Source organism: Myotis davidii, unplaced genomic scaffold (genome assembly GCF_000327345.1).
Source record: "Myotis davidii unplaced genomic scaffold, ASM32734v1 scaffold803, whole genome shotgun sequence".
In the NCBI taxonomy this organism is placed as follows: domain Eukaryota; kingdom Metazoa; phylum Chordata; class Mammalia; order Chiroptera; family Vespertilionidae; genus Myotis; species Myotis davidii.
The window spans coordinates 3,100,615-3,112,913 of NW_006295567.1; the positions used below are offsets into that span (position 1 = coordinate 3,100,615).

General features: G+C 38.9%; 1 protein-coding gene across 1 annotated transcript in view; it reads right to left on the reverse strand.

The window, feature by feature from the left end:
* COL19A1 (collagen type XIX alpha 1) overlaps window positions 1-12,299 on the reverse strand; it is a 300,284-nt gene that overhangs the window by 92,411 nt on the left and 195,574 nt on the right. The gene's annotated exons all lie outside the window — the stretch shown is intronic.

The following is a 12,299-nucleotide window of genomic DNA, read 5'->3' on the forward strand; positions in this document are numbered from 1 at the left end:
AGGAATTTTGAGTGCCTTGCCATCCCACAGAAGCAGCACCATTGACCCAGCACAAAGTGATAAAGCCACAGGGGCATGAAAACTAGTAAGGATGGAAATGAGTGAAACAACTTATTTGTATCCAGTGGTGTCCCCCAAAGCTCATTACCAACAAAACCTATACCTGGTTTTGTATGCCAGGTACCTCTACCCCCCTGTCTGACGTCAGGAATCTCTCAATATTCTACCTAAATCTGGAGGGAAGTTGGCTCACATAGCAGCACCTATCAATACTTTGAGTTATGCCAAAACCGGTTTGGCTCAGTGGATAGAGCGTCGGCCTGCGGCCTGCGGACTAAAAGGTCCCAGGTTCGATTCCAGTCCAGGGCAAGTACCTGGGTTGCAGGCACATCCCCAGTGGGAGATGTGCAGGAGGCAGCTGATCGATGTTTCTAACTCTCTTTCTCTCTCCTTTCCTCTTAAAAAAAAATACTTTGAGTTTCCATTTACTGTAATTAAGTGATAACATTCACTCTCTTTAAAAGTGTTGGTAGAGCCCAGCAGGCATGGCTCAGTGGTTGAATGTCGACCTATGAACCAGGAAGTCATGGTTTGATTCCTGTTCAGGGCACATGCTGGGGGTTGTGGGCTCGATCTCCAGTGTGGGGTGTGCAGGCGGCAGCTGATCAATAATTCTCTCTCATAATTGATGTTTCTATCTCTCTCTCTCACTCTCCCTTCCTTCCTGAAATCAATAATATATATTAAAATGTTGGTAGAATGACAATGCTTCCTGTGCAAGGAAAATGCATTTCCCAGGGCAAATTGCTGGGACTTAAGATACCCAGGCTGATGGCCATGGCTTATACACTGCCAGCAGTTACATAGAAGCCAAGAGCATGGGCAAAATTTGAATAGCTGGGGACATTCTGAACAGGTCTGGGGTAAAAAGCAAAACGAACAATCTGTAGGTTTTACTGGGGTGGGTGTTTTGTAGTCTCCACTTTCAACTTGAATGTGTAACATCAAGATTTCTCTCTGATCTATCAGTTATATCAAGGATAAATCTGCAAATAACAACTGTTAGCTCAAGTGAGCACCATGGTTACAGAGAGCATACTCAGGGCAGTTCTAGTAAAAAATACTTAATTATTTGATTTTTAAAACACCTAGGCCTATTCCACAAAAGAGTTCAGTCAGAGGAGCAGACACTGACACTCTAGGCCAGTGAATAATTAGTGATATTAACCTTTGCTAATCCCATAAAAACGATTTTTCTACTTTTGAAAATAAATTTAGAATATTCAGTATGCTGCAAAGTATAGAAAATTATACAATAAGTATTGATGAATCCACAATCCAATCTTGTCAGATCCGAAACATCTGCCATATTTACTTCAGATCTTTTTACTTTTTAACAAACATACAGATAAAACTAAAGCTCCTGCAAATTTTTTTCTATCAAATTTCCTTCCATGTTTCAGATGCCCCAGATAATGCTGAAAACTTGTTGCTTCTCTAGTCACATAATTTCTTTCAGTATTTCCTTTGATCAGAACAGTCTCCTGCCATGTTCCAGGAGAGAAAACTGACTGTAGGGATTTAGCAAAGCCCCTTACTGTCCAAGGCCCAGAGTTTTCTTATTGTTAAAATGGACATAATCTTTTCTTGCCCACCTCACAGAACCATACAGTGGTAAAATTAAATTTCTGTAAGGAGACACTTTTGAAAACTCTATCGTCCAATACAAACTATATGGTTACTTAGGAAATAAATCTCCCTTTCTTAACATCTTCTCCAAGGCCAATCAGATGTTTTAAAACCTTAATGTCTACCCACCACAGAGAAATGGTGCATAATCCATGCCCTGGCCCAACCAATAATAAGTTTGGTGGCTATACCAAGGATTTTAAATATTCTGTTCTATCATTGCTATACAGAATACATGTCAGTTCAGATGTCTTAGTAGTTGGTTTCAAAAACATAATCCAAGATGAAAAAAGCAGGTAGTGGCTGTAAGATAAAATCCTGTTTCTCCAGAGTGGAGCTATAATTAGTAAAAAACCCAGGAAGTCAGAAAGTGGCTACTCATGTCCCACTGCTGCTGCTCAGGGAGAGAAAAAGAGTAATTAGGGAATCGGACCCTAGTGCTAGCTTTCAAACTCACAACCTAATAGCCTCAGCTGCCTCACTTGCATGTCTACGTATTCTGTGGCAACACAAGGTGACACTGGAATGTCAGCAATGTTGGCAACAGCTGTCTTGTCTGGGACCATGACCCTAGTGGGGAACAAGTGGCAATAAAATGATTAACTGGCCATGTCTCCATTTTATAGATCTTATGTATCTTTATTTTTAAATCTAAGAAAGTCATCTTAATTTTAAGAAATAGAATTACTATACCCATTGATTCAAATAAATGGTTAGGTTCATTTTTTTCTAAAGATATTATCATTACAGTCCGTGGCCTTTGGTTATTTAATAGACCCAAGAGACTAAGATTCTCTGCTGAGAGGAACAGTGAAAAATATGACAAAACCCTGATCAGTTCAAGGCTCCTGGAAGGGATGTTAAGAATATGAATTAAATTCCCAATTGAGACATAAGAGCCTCAAAATACATACAGTCATCTACCGGATGTTTGACAAGGAATCAAATGTTTTAATCAGACATTTATTTTGTCATCTCTCTTATTTAGCAGACCAAAATGTTTGGGGGTACTAATTTGTTTCAGAAGTGGGTCTTGCTATATGTGGAAAACAATAACTTTGCACCTCGAGTTCACAGTATATAATAAATAAAGTTGGAGATAGAAGACATAAGAGTTGAGGATAGTGATAGATCATGGGGTACAGGTACAGTTCTATGGTGTTTTGAAGGCATACATGTTCATTGCTATGGCTGTTCATCTGATCCAACCCATAACTTATCAGAAAGGAAGCAACAGGACAAAATGGACTTATTATATGCAATTAGAGTCTCAATCTTTAAGGAAAAATGCAGTATCCACTGAATTTAGGCAAGGTTAAAATTAAATGGGCTACTAACAAAGCTTTGTCAGTTTTCTTGTTTTCTCTAAGCAAACAAACCTACTCCCTATGTATGTAAATACTAAAAATAATCTGTTAAAAATGATGTAGCCATTAGAATTATCAGTAGAAACAATGATGTTATCACATCAAAATAAAAATCTAACCTCTAAAAATCTAATCTCAGGTACAAGCACAAATAACAAGACTTACAAAGAGAGATGTGACATGTTGACCATTTTCCTTGCCTCTTATTACCATTAATACCCCTCAACCCCCAACTCCCATTTCTGCTCTCATTGGGCCCTACATGATAACAGCCACTCGGCTGCAAAATCTTTTCTGGTACTATTCTTCTCCTAGTTCCTTTATGTTTATTAAATACAGTCAGCTCTTTCCCACCTCAGGCCCTTTGATGCCCTGATCTTTCTGGGTGGGAAGTTCCTGCTCTGGCCCTCACATGGCTAGCTCCTTTTACTGTAATGTCATCTAGAAGTCACTCAGAGATACCACCAGGACCACCATATCTAGAGCAACAATTCTTCCTTCCAAATCATTCTCACATACCCACTCAATTCCCCTATACCTATAGCTCCTCATGCTAAACTGAAATTGTTTGTCTACCTATTGAATTGCTTATTAACCACTGCGCCCCCTCCCACACAGCAGTGTAAGTTCCTGAAGGTAGAGGCCTTGTCTGTAGTTTGTGTTTTGCTATGATCAATGAGTAATTAACACTGTAGAGTTTTCTCAGCATTTTACAAGAGATGGGCATTAAAGATCCATGAGCTAAGGGCTTTCACTTCAAGAGAGCATCTCATTGACATCGAAAATGACTGTAATGAAACAGCATTTGTATTTAAAATACAAGATAAGCAGAAAATGCAACAAAACCCTAAAAGTAAATTTTGAAAATCATGTAGATTTACAATTAAGCATCAAACACTGAAAAATTTCCATACTTTGGACATCCTTCAAAGGCCTGTGAAGTGTCATTCTTTGCTCAGAGCTTCTACAGTGAAAACAGTAGAGGGAGCTGCTGCCCCACATTACAAATTTCTTAAATTTCTGTTTTCAACAAAAACTGCTATGCACTGAAATGGGACACATTTGAGCCCACTGTTCAATTCTCATGCTGCAATAATGAAACAATGCACAAAAACAATGCCAGAAAAAAGAGAAAGAAAATCAAGAGCCCTGCCTGGAACAGAGAGAAATAATAACACATCTTAAAATTAATGTGGTTTTAAATAAACACTTTTTACAGTGATGATGACTGAGAAGTAAAGTTAACGTCAAATGGATGGGCTAATTGTAAGTCCTTTAATGGCTCATTAGTTAAACTCTCCTGCCCTCCCTTCTGCTTTGCCTTATTCTCAGCTGCTCCCGTCTCTTTTCTAAAGCAACGAAAAACCAGAATATTTTGAAATAAACTAAGACATTTCAAGTCTCAAGACTTTCCAAGTCTCATTATCATAACATAAAGCCACTATTTTCTGTTGCTTATTCTACTCAGATAACAAGAAGGCTTTAAAGAAGAAGAGGAATTTTTATTAGAGTGTGAGGGATAGTAGTTGAGACTTAGAGAAGATCACAACTAATAAAATGCAACAGCTCAGATCATGGATAAACAGCCCCACAAGCAAGGTAGAGGCTGTAAATCAGAGAAGAAAAAACCCCTGAATGCTTAGACCTGGTTGTTAGTACTACTACTACCGGATTGTGAGTAACTTTTATGTATCTCTTCGTGAGTAGATTTGCATATCTAGAATAACTATTCCATGTTGAGCATATGGTCTTTCATTTTAGCAATTATTTGAAAGTCTTTCAAATGTTTAATTGGATTTTGAGAAATTGGTAAGACAAAAAAATGTGTTGGCCCAGTTACAGATTCAAGACAATCTCTTATATCTACAATACTATGTGAGTGAATGGATGTTCAGAAAGAGCAATGGATTTAAGTGTATTTAGATAGAATCTTACATTTACAAGGAAGTTCTTTCACAGACTTGGCATTTGATTCTTCCAGCAACTGTGTTAAGTAGACGTGGCAGGTACTGTCATTTCAAATTTGAGGAAAAGGGAGTCTGACATGGAAATGCCAAGCGAATTGTCCAAGGACACACTCGTGGGGAGGATTCATTTCCTCACTGTCTTACACTGTCCCCCTGTCCTATGGCTTTGCAGTGCCATGAGTTACCTTGGAAAAATCAAACCATTCTCTGTGTGTGGTGTGAAAAGTAAAGCTGATCTAGTAATTGTAAACTGGAAACTTATCTTTCACACCTGTGATCCAGTAGAATGAAGTTGGGCTTAAGGATCAGTTCCTGGGTGTTAATTCTGGCTGCCCCCACTTACACTGGTGTGACCCTGGACATTATAAATTGAGGATAATTTCTGCTTCTCACCATAGCTGTGAGGCTGACACAGGCAGTGGCAGGAGAGTACCCTAAGCAGAGCTAGTGCAGTAATAAGCTCTCCTGAGCCATTCCTTTCCTTTGAACTTATTTCCTTGTTAGTGCTATTTCTTCCCCCAGGGAGATGCTTAATGCTTGTATGCTTCCTCTATGAAAAAACTGCTCTCTACCATAATTTTAGTGTATTTGCTGGTATTAGCAATCCAAGACATCTCTACTTAATGGTTTCTTTCCAGTGAAGAATATTCATTCAAAATGAGACGGCAGAAGTTATTCAGGGACATTTGGAAGCTTTTCCCCTTTATAGGTAAGATCAAAGAAAAAGCTGGACCAATGCTTTATAAAAAAAATATGTTCATCATAAAGTATTGTAGCTAGCTCTGTTAACAAGTTAGGTGCTCTTTAATTACAAGCATTCTGATTAAGGATAATCCTATATAATAAAAAGCTAATATGCAAATAGACTGAATGGTGGAACAACTGAATAACTGGTTGCTATGATGTGCACTGACCACCAGGGGGCGCGAACAGAACATGGTGGGCATCGGCAGCAGGTGTCAAAGTGTGGAACATGGTGGGCATCTGCTGGGGTGGGGACTGTGGAGCAGGTGAGTAGGGGTGGGGGATGGTGGTGCCAGACCAAGGCGGGGCGCTGATTGCTGTCATCGGGGTGAGCCTCTGGTGGTTACTGAAAATTCTTTGCTCCTACGTGCCATGGTCCCACCTGATGCTCACACCCACTGCCAGCCAGGGTCCTGATGGCTCAGAGCCATCAGCGGGTGCAAGCAGGGCCAGTGCCCTCAGTGCATGGGAGCAGCAGCAGCAGAAGTGGGGCTGCGGGCAGATAGGGGACCAGGGGCTGTGGCAGATGGGCTGAAACTCACCCCCATGCCCACCACAGCCTCGTGGCCCACAGTTCCTTTCAAGGTGCATGAATTCATGCACTGGGCCCCTAATTTCATTATATTTAGATTATATATGTGTAAATTTCAATTAAGTCTTCCCCAAAGAGAGGAAAAATTGCTATTCAATGTGGGGAGATGAAGAGCTTAAATGCAGGAATATGTATGGCTTTGATGAAACACCAATTCGTCAAGACAATTTAATAACATTAGTTCACTAGATCTAGTTTTTGTAAGTATTTCATATAAGAATATTTTTTCCCTAGGAAATATACTCTTTCAGGGGGAAAGAGGTTTTCCTCCCATAAATATATATATACAGTATAGGCTAAATGGAAAGTTGTGGGGAAAAATTATTCTTTGTAAACAACATATCTTTTTGGTACAAATCTTTCTTTAAAAAGTGAGAAAATACAAATTTGGCTTCAGAACCAAGATTCACAAGTAGAAAAAATTGGTTAAAATGTTTTAATTATGGGAGTTGCTTCAGGCCATTCGAGATTTCTTTTAGTTCTATTTTTAAAAAATTTCTTTGACACTCCCTAAATAACAACACTGTCTTTGATTGAAGGAGCATCTCTAAAGCCCCACAGGGAAGAACATTTTCTTGAAGAAATTGAGCAAAGTATGCTGTTATTAAAGGATCCATGCCTCCTAGTAACTCTTATTCTTCTTTGGTTCTTTTCAGATAATTACACTGAAGTTTTTCCCCTCTAACTTTTCTAAGGGCTAATTGCTGAAAAACACATACTAAAATTTTATACTATTCATTTGAGGGATAGCACATATTGTTTGATTGCTATTGGATAAGATAAAATGTGTATATTTTTACATTTCAAATTGTCTTAAGAAATTCTAACACGTGCTTCAGGGATCTCACACGCAAGCCACTAGGGTGAGTCATACACCATCTCCCAGTCTCAACCAGAAGTGTTTTAGCTCTTTCTCATATTACCTTCCTTCCTGCTGTGAAATGGGGCTCATGCCACATAGAGTCCAATGTTGAAAAAGGCAAACAAATAAAATGCAATATTTTGACTTAAAAATGTTCACAAGTGTTAAAAAATACAAATAGTCCCATGGGACATCTTAGCAGAGATAAGAAAATAGTCTACTGATACTTTAAAAATAGTAAATAGACTAGAAGAGATAAACCAAAGAACTTGTACACTTAAGATGCATAGCCCATGGATGTGGACAAGAGGATAGTGAAGACCTGGGGGAGTGGGTAGGGACTGTGAGGAGGGGGTTAAAGGGGAAGTGGATGGGGCATATCTGTAATATTATCAATAATAAAAATATATTAAAACGATAGTAAATAGTATGATAGCTGCAATGAATGGTGCTTATTCTCTGAACAACCCAACTCTGCTGTGCCACTAGACTGTAACCTATCAATGAAATCTGGCATGGGACGCTCCACTGAGAACTCTTCACAGGTTTTGTATTGCTGCATGACCGTGCGGCTTGACATGAGGTTGACCAGGACCCTGCCTGGGCTTGACTTGTCAGTGCTGTGAGAGAACTGCGTGCGCAGCCCGCCTGCCGCCAGTCCCCAGAAATTCAGCACTTAATTGTTTTTGTTCAGGCTGTTTCCCTCTACTAACAGTACTTGGCTTGCATTCTCTTTCCCCTCTATTTACTTTACTGGAAAAACCTTGTCACCTTTTAATAAACAGCTTTATCAGGTATAACTGATAAAAAAAGAACTGTATATATTTAGTGCTTGCAATCTAATGAGTTTGGACAAAGGCACACAGTTAAGGGCAGACAATTTAAAATATAAAGTGATATACATTTTATCTCTCTTATCAAATAGCAATCAAATAATAAGTAATATCCCTCAAATGAATAGTATATAATTTTAGCATGAATTTTTAAGCAATTAGCCCGTGCGACAATCACCACAGTTAAGTTGACATATTCAACACCTCCCAGTTTGTTTCCTTTAGTTTTTCTGTTTGTTTTTGTAGTAAGAACACCTAACATGAGAGCTATCCTCTTAACAAATTCTGAAGCGAATATTATATTGTTAACAATAGGCACTATGCTGTATAGTACAACTTTAGGATTTATTAATCTTGCATAACTGAAACTTTATATTCCTTGAATAACAACTCTCCATACCCCCCACCCCCTCCGGCCTCTGGAGACCACTATTGTGTTCCTCGCTTCTAGAGTTTGACTATTTTAGGAATCTTATGTAAGTGGAATCCTGCTGTCTTTGTCCTTCTGGGACTGGATTTCACTAAGTATAATGTCCTCCAGATTAACCCATGGAACTGCTTCTCTTTTAAAGGCTCAACCTTTATGCTTCAATTTTCAATTCCTGAAGGAAACCACCCCAACCATTATCTTTTCTAAATTGTCACCCTCTGTTCACATTTCTGTGAACTAAACTTGAATCCCTAAGAGACAAGAGCACTATTTTACTCTTTTCTTTTGTTTTGCAAGCCCAGCTCCTAACAGGCTTTAAATAAATGTTTGTGAAACTGTTAAACAAGGTGAAGGAGGAACAGTTTCATTGCTTTTATGAGCTCATTTTCTTCAAATATTAGTTAATATGATCTTGAAACGACTGATTTCAAAGAACTCTGTTCATTTCTAGCATTTGGGAAATAATAGTCAGTCCTCTTGCTAAAGTACATTATGCTTAGAAATGAAACATGGAGGTGGCAAAGAAAAACGTTATTTTACCTTCCTGTCCAGTGCTGCCCTTAGCTAATTCTTATAAGTATGAGTAGGTGCTTCAGAGGGGTTTCTGCAGCCTGTTGGTACGCACATCAGCAATTCAACCAAACATGCAAACAACTTCAGAAAAACCCAACAGCCGATATAAACTGTTCCTCAAGAGACAGTTTTTATAATTCTTGTAAAAGATATTTTAGTCAACTAGAGGAGTTATTTCAGAATAAAAAAGACAAGGAGTTTCCATAAACCATAATTCTTAAGCAGAAAGTGGGCTGATGGTCTAGTCTCTTACTTTTTCTTTTAAGTAAAAGCTGACCTATAATAATAAAAAAATCTTCTCTTTTTAGCTTAGTCCCCTGTCCCCTGTATTTTTGTAGTCTAACACATTGGTTATTATATTATAAAAAATAATAAACCATTTTTCTTTTAAATACTGTGGACTCAGGATTCAATGCCACTGTGTATTAGACCCATAGCTGAGTTTAAATTGTAAATCTAATATTTGAAATAAAATAAATACCTCTCTACCGAAAACATTCTGGAAATTAAAAACCTGTGGAATTGAATATTATACATATTTTCATATAGTTGCATATTTCTTAATCTTCTAAATTCTCTAGTCAAATCATTTGATCTATAGTTGAGAACTCGTTCCAGGATTTGGTGTAATCCTTTTCTCTCTTGGACATTTGGCAAGCTTGTCATAAAGGCCTTCAAATTCAAATTCTTCCTTTGAGAAAACAATTATCCTGTCTTGACTGCAGCATCAGACATTTAGAAAACATATGAAGGTCTAATCTTGCCTGTTAGCATTCACCAGCTTTTCTTCTTTGTAGCAGAAGACAAGTATTAAAAATCCTATAATGTGTTCTCTGTTTTTCCAGAAACCTTGGAATAAAAATCAACAAGGCTGATTCCTTTGAAGACTGGAATCCAGGGTGCCCAATTCATGCCTCTTTTGTTAACCCCTGCTTACTTTTATAATCAATATCAACGGACACCAGTACATTACTGGTAGAACAATTCCCTTGAATGGCTAAAGTGGATGAAATGACAGGGCAACAATCATTTTTGGCACATGACCACATCCTACTGGAGCAGTGGCTCGCAACCTTCTGACCCTTTAAATACAGTTCCTCATGTTGTGACTCAACCATAAAATTATTCTCGTTGCTACTTCATAACTGTAATGTTGCTACTGCTTTGAATCGTAATGTAAATATCTGATATGCAGGATGGTCTTAGGCGACCCCTGTAAAAGGGTCATTCGACCGCCAAAGGGGTCACGACCCATAGGTTGAGAACTGCTGTACTGGCGTCTTAAAGTTCTAGATCTGGCCTGGAGCCCTCTAGAGGTGGTTCAGGTCTTTAAAAAGTTCCTTATTTTTTGGTCTTCATTTTCTCATCTACAAAATATATTAATTTGTTTACTCATTCATTATATAATTAATAACCACATGCTACGTGCCAGAAACTTTGCTAGGCAATGGTGACAAAATAGAATTTTAAAAAATTCACTGTGCAGTGGGCAGACAAATAAGAAAAATAAAAGTTGCAAAATCATGTGTTGTATCTGTAGGAGGTATAATGTTATAGGATCGTGGAAGATGACATCACACTTATTGAGAGCCCGGGCAAAGGCCATGTAGGAGAACTGATGTCTGAGCTGAATCATGAAGATAGAGGGATGCTTTTCTAGGTCTGTGGGAGAACATTTGCAAAGCATGGCATTTTTGAGATAGTAAAGGATGATGACACTGTAGATTGCAAATGAAGGAAGGGCACAGAGGAGGATAGGCAAAGATGGGTCCAGGGCAAACTACGCAGGGTCGAGAATGGCATGCATAAAATGTGGAGTCCTTCTCAAAGAAAAGAGAACTTATTAAACAGTTGTAAGCCAAAGAGTTACATGATTAGGGTAATGATTTAGAAATATTCATCCACAAGGTAGAGGCAACAAGACCAGCTCTGAGATGGCTATGAAAACACAAATACGAATTGACAAGGGCCTAAACTAAGGCAGTGGCAATGAGAAAAGAGAGTAGTAGAAGGAGAAGATTCATGGGCTACTGGGATGTAGAATTGACATAATTTAGGAACTATCTTGATGTGGAAGAAGAGGGACAGAAAAAATTCCAGGATTATTATTAGTTTAATTTGGGGCATGCTACTTTTCTGATATGTATGAGACCTCCAAGTGGAGATGCTGGAACTCAGGAGAAATGTCTGCGTTGAAATAAGACTGGGAATCTTTAATCCATGTGACAAATAGGTAGGGGGAGAGGGAATCTTGGAGAGCACATGAGACTTGGTTGGAAAGTTTGTAAGGAGGTCATTCTGAGAAAAGGGAAGTGTATGAAAGGTCGCCTGCCCTGTTTATCAGAATTCCGACTTAGGGCAGACTTAGGGGCGTGTCAAAGGTGGTGCCTCTAATTATTCCTTGACCTTTCTAAACAAGTCTGTGCATGTGCAGACCCCCAGGTGCTTACTGGAATCCTTATGCCTAATCTTTGGGTGCCCTTGTCTTGAGGACAATGCAAACAAATGTGTCCTCCAAAATTAACTCACCCTACTGATTGTATCTAAAGATAAAAACTGCAATAAAAGCCCAATGAGGCAGGCAATCAGGGATGTCTGGTTGCTATAGCCAGGCAGTCCCTTAGCCTCCCTTTCACAGCAAACATTGTCAGAGTAATCCATTCATCCATCGCTCAGGGTCTGCTGGTCAGCCCTGGCAAGGGAATGTTGTTAATGAAGGAGAAAAATAAAAAGATTGGTCCCAGAGATAGGAGGAAAAAATGTCAATGTCACTAAACCAAGAGAATGGAGAGTTTTAAGGAAGCAGCAGTCAACAGTGAAAATTCCTATATAGTGGTGAAATAAGATGGAGCCTGAAAAGTGTCCTGGGAATCTCACATCGCAGAGACCATTGGTAACTACAGAGATTGCAGTCTCAGTGGAGCAGCTGGGACATGAACCAGATTCTAGTGGGTTAAAGAGTCAGTAGAACAACAAGAAATGGAATACTTTTTCTAGAAGCTTGGGGTAAAGGAAAATAACAGCTAATTGGCTAGATCTTTATAGCTTTCTTTAGCAACAACATTCGATGAAATTCTACTAACAAAATAATGTATCAAGAAACGGGGCATGCCTCCCCAGAGATCTTACTACCAGCCTGGCTGTTAAAAATTGAGGAGATGCCGAAACTGGTTTGGCTCAGTGGATAGAGCATCGGCCTGCGGACTGAAAGGTCCCAGGTTCGATTCTGGTCAAGGGCATGT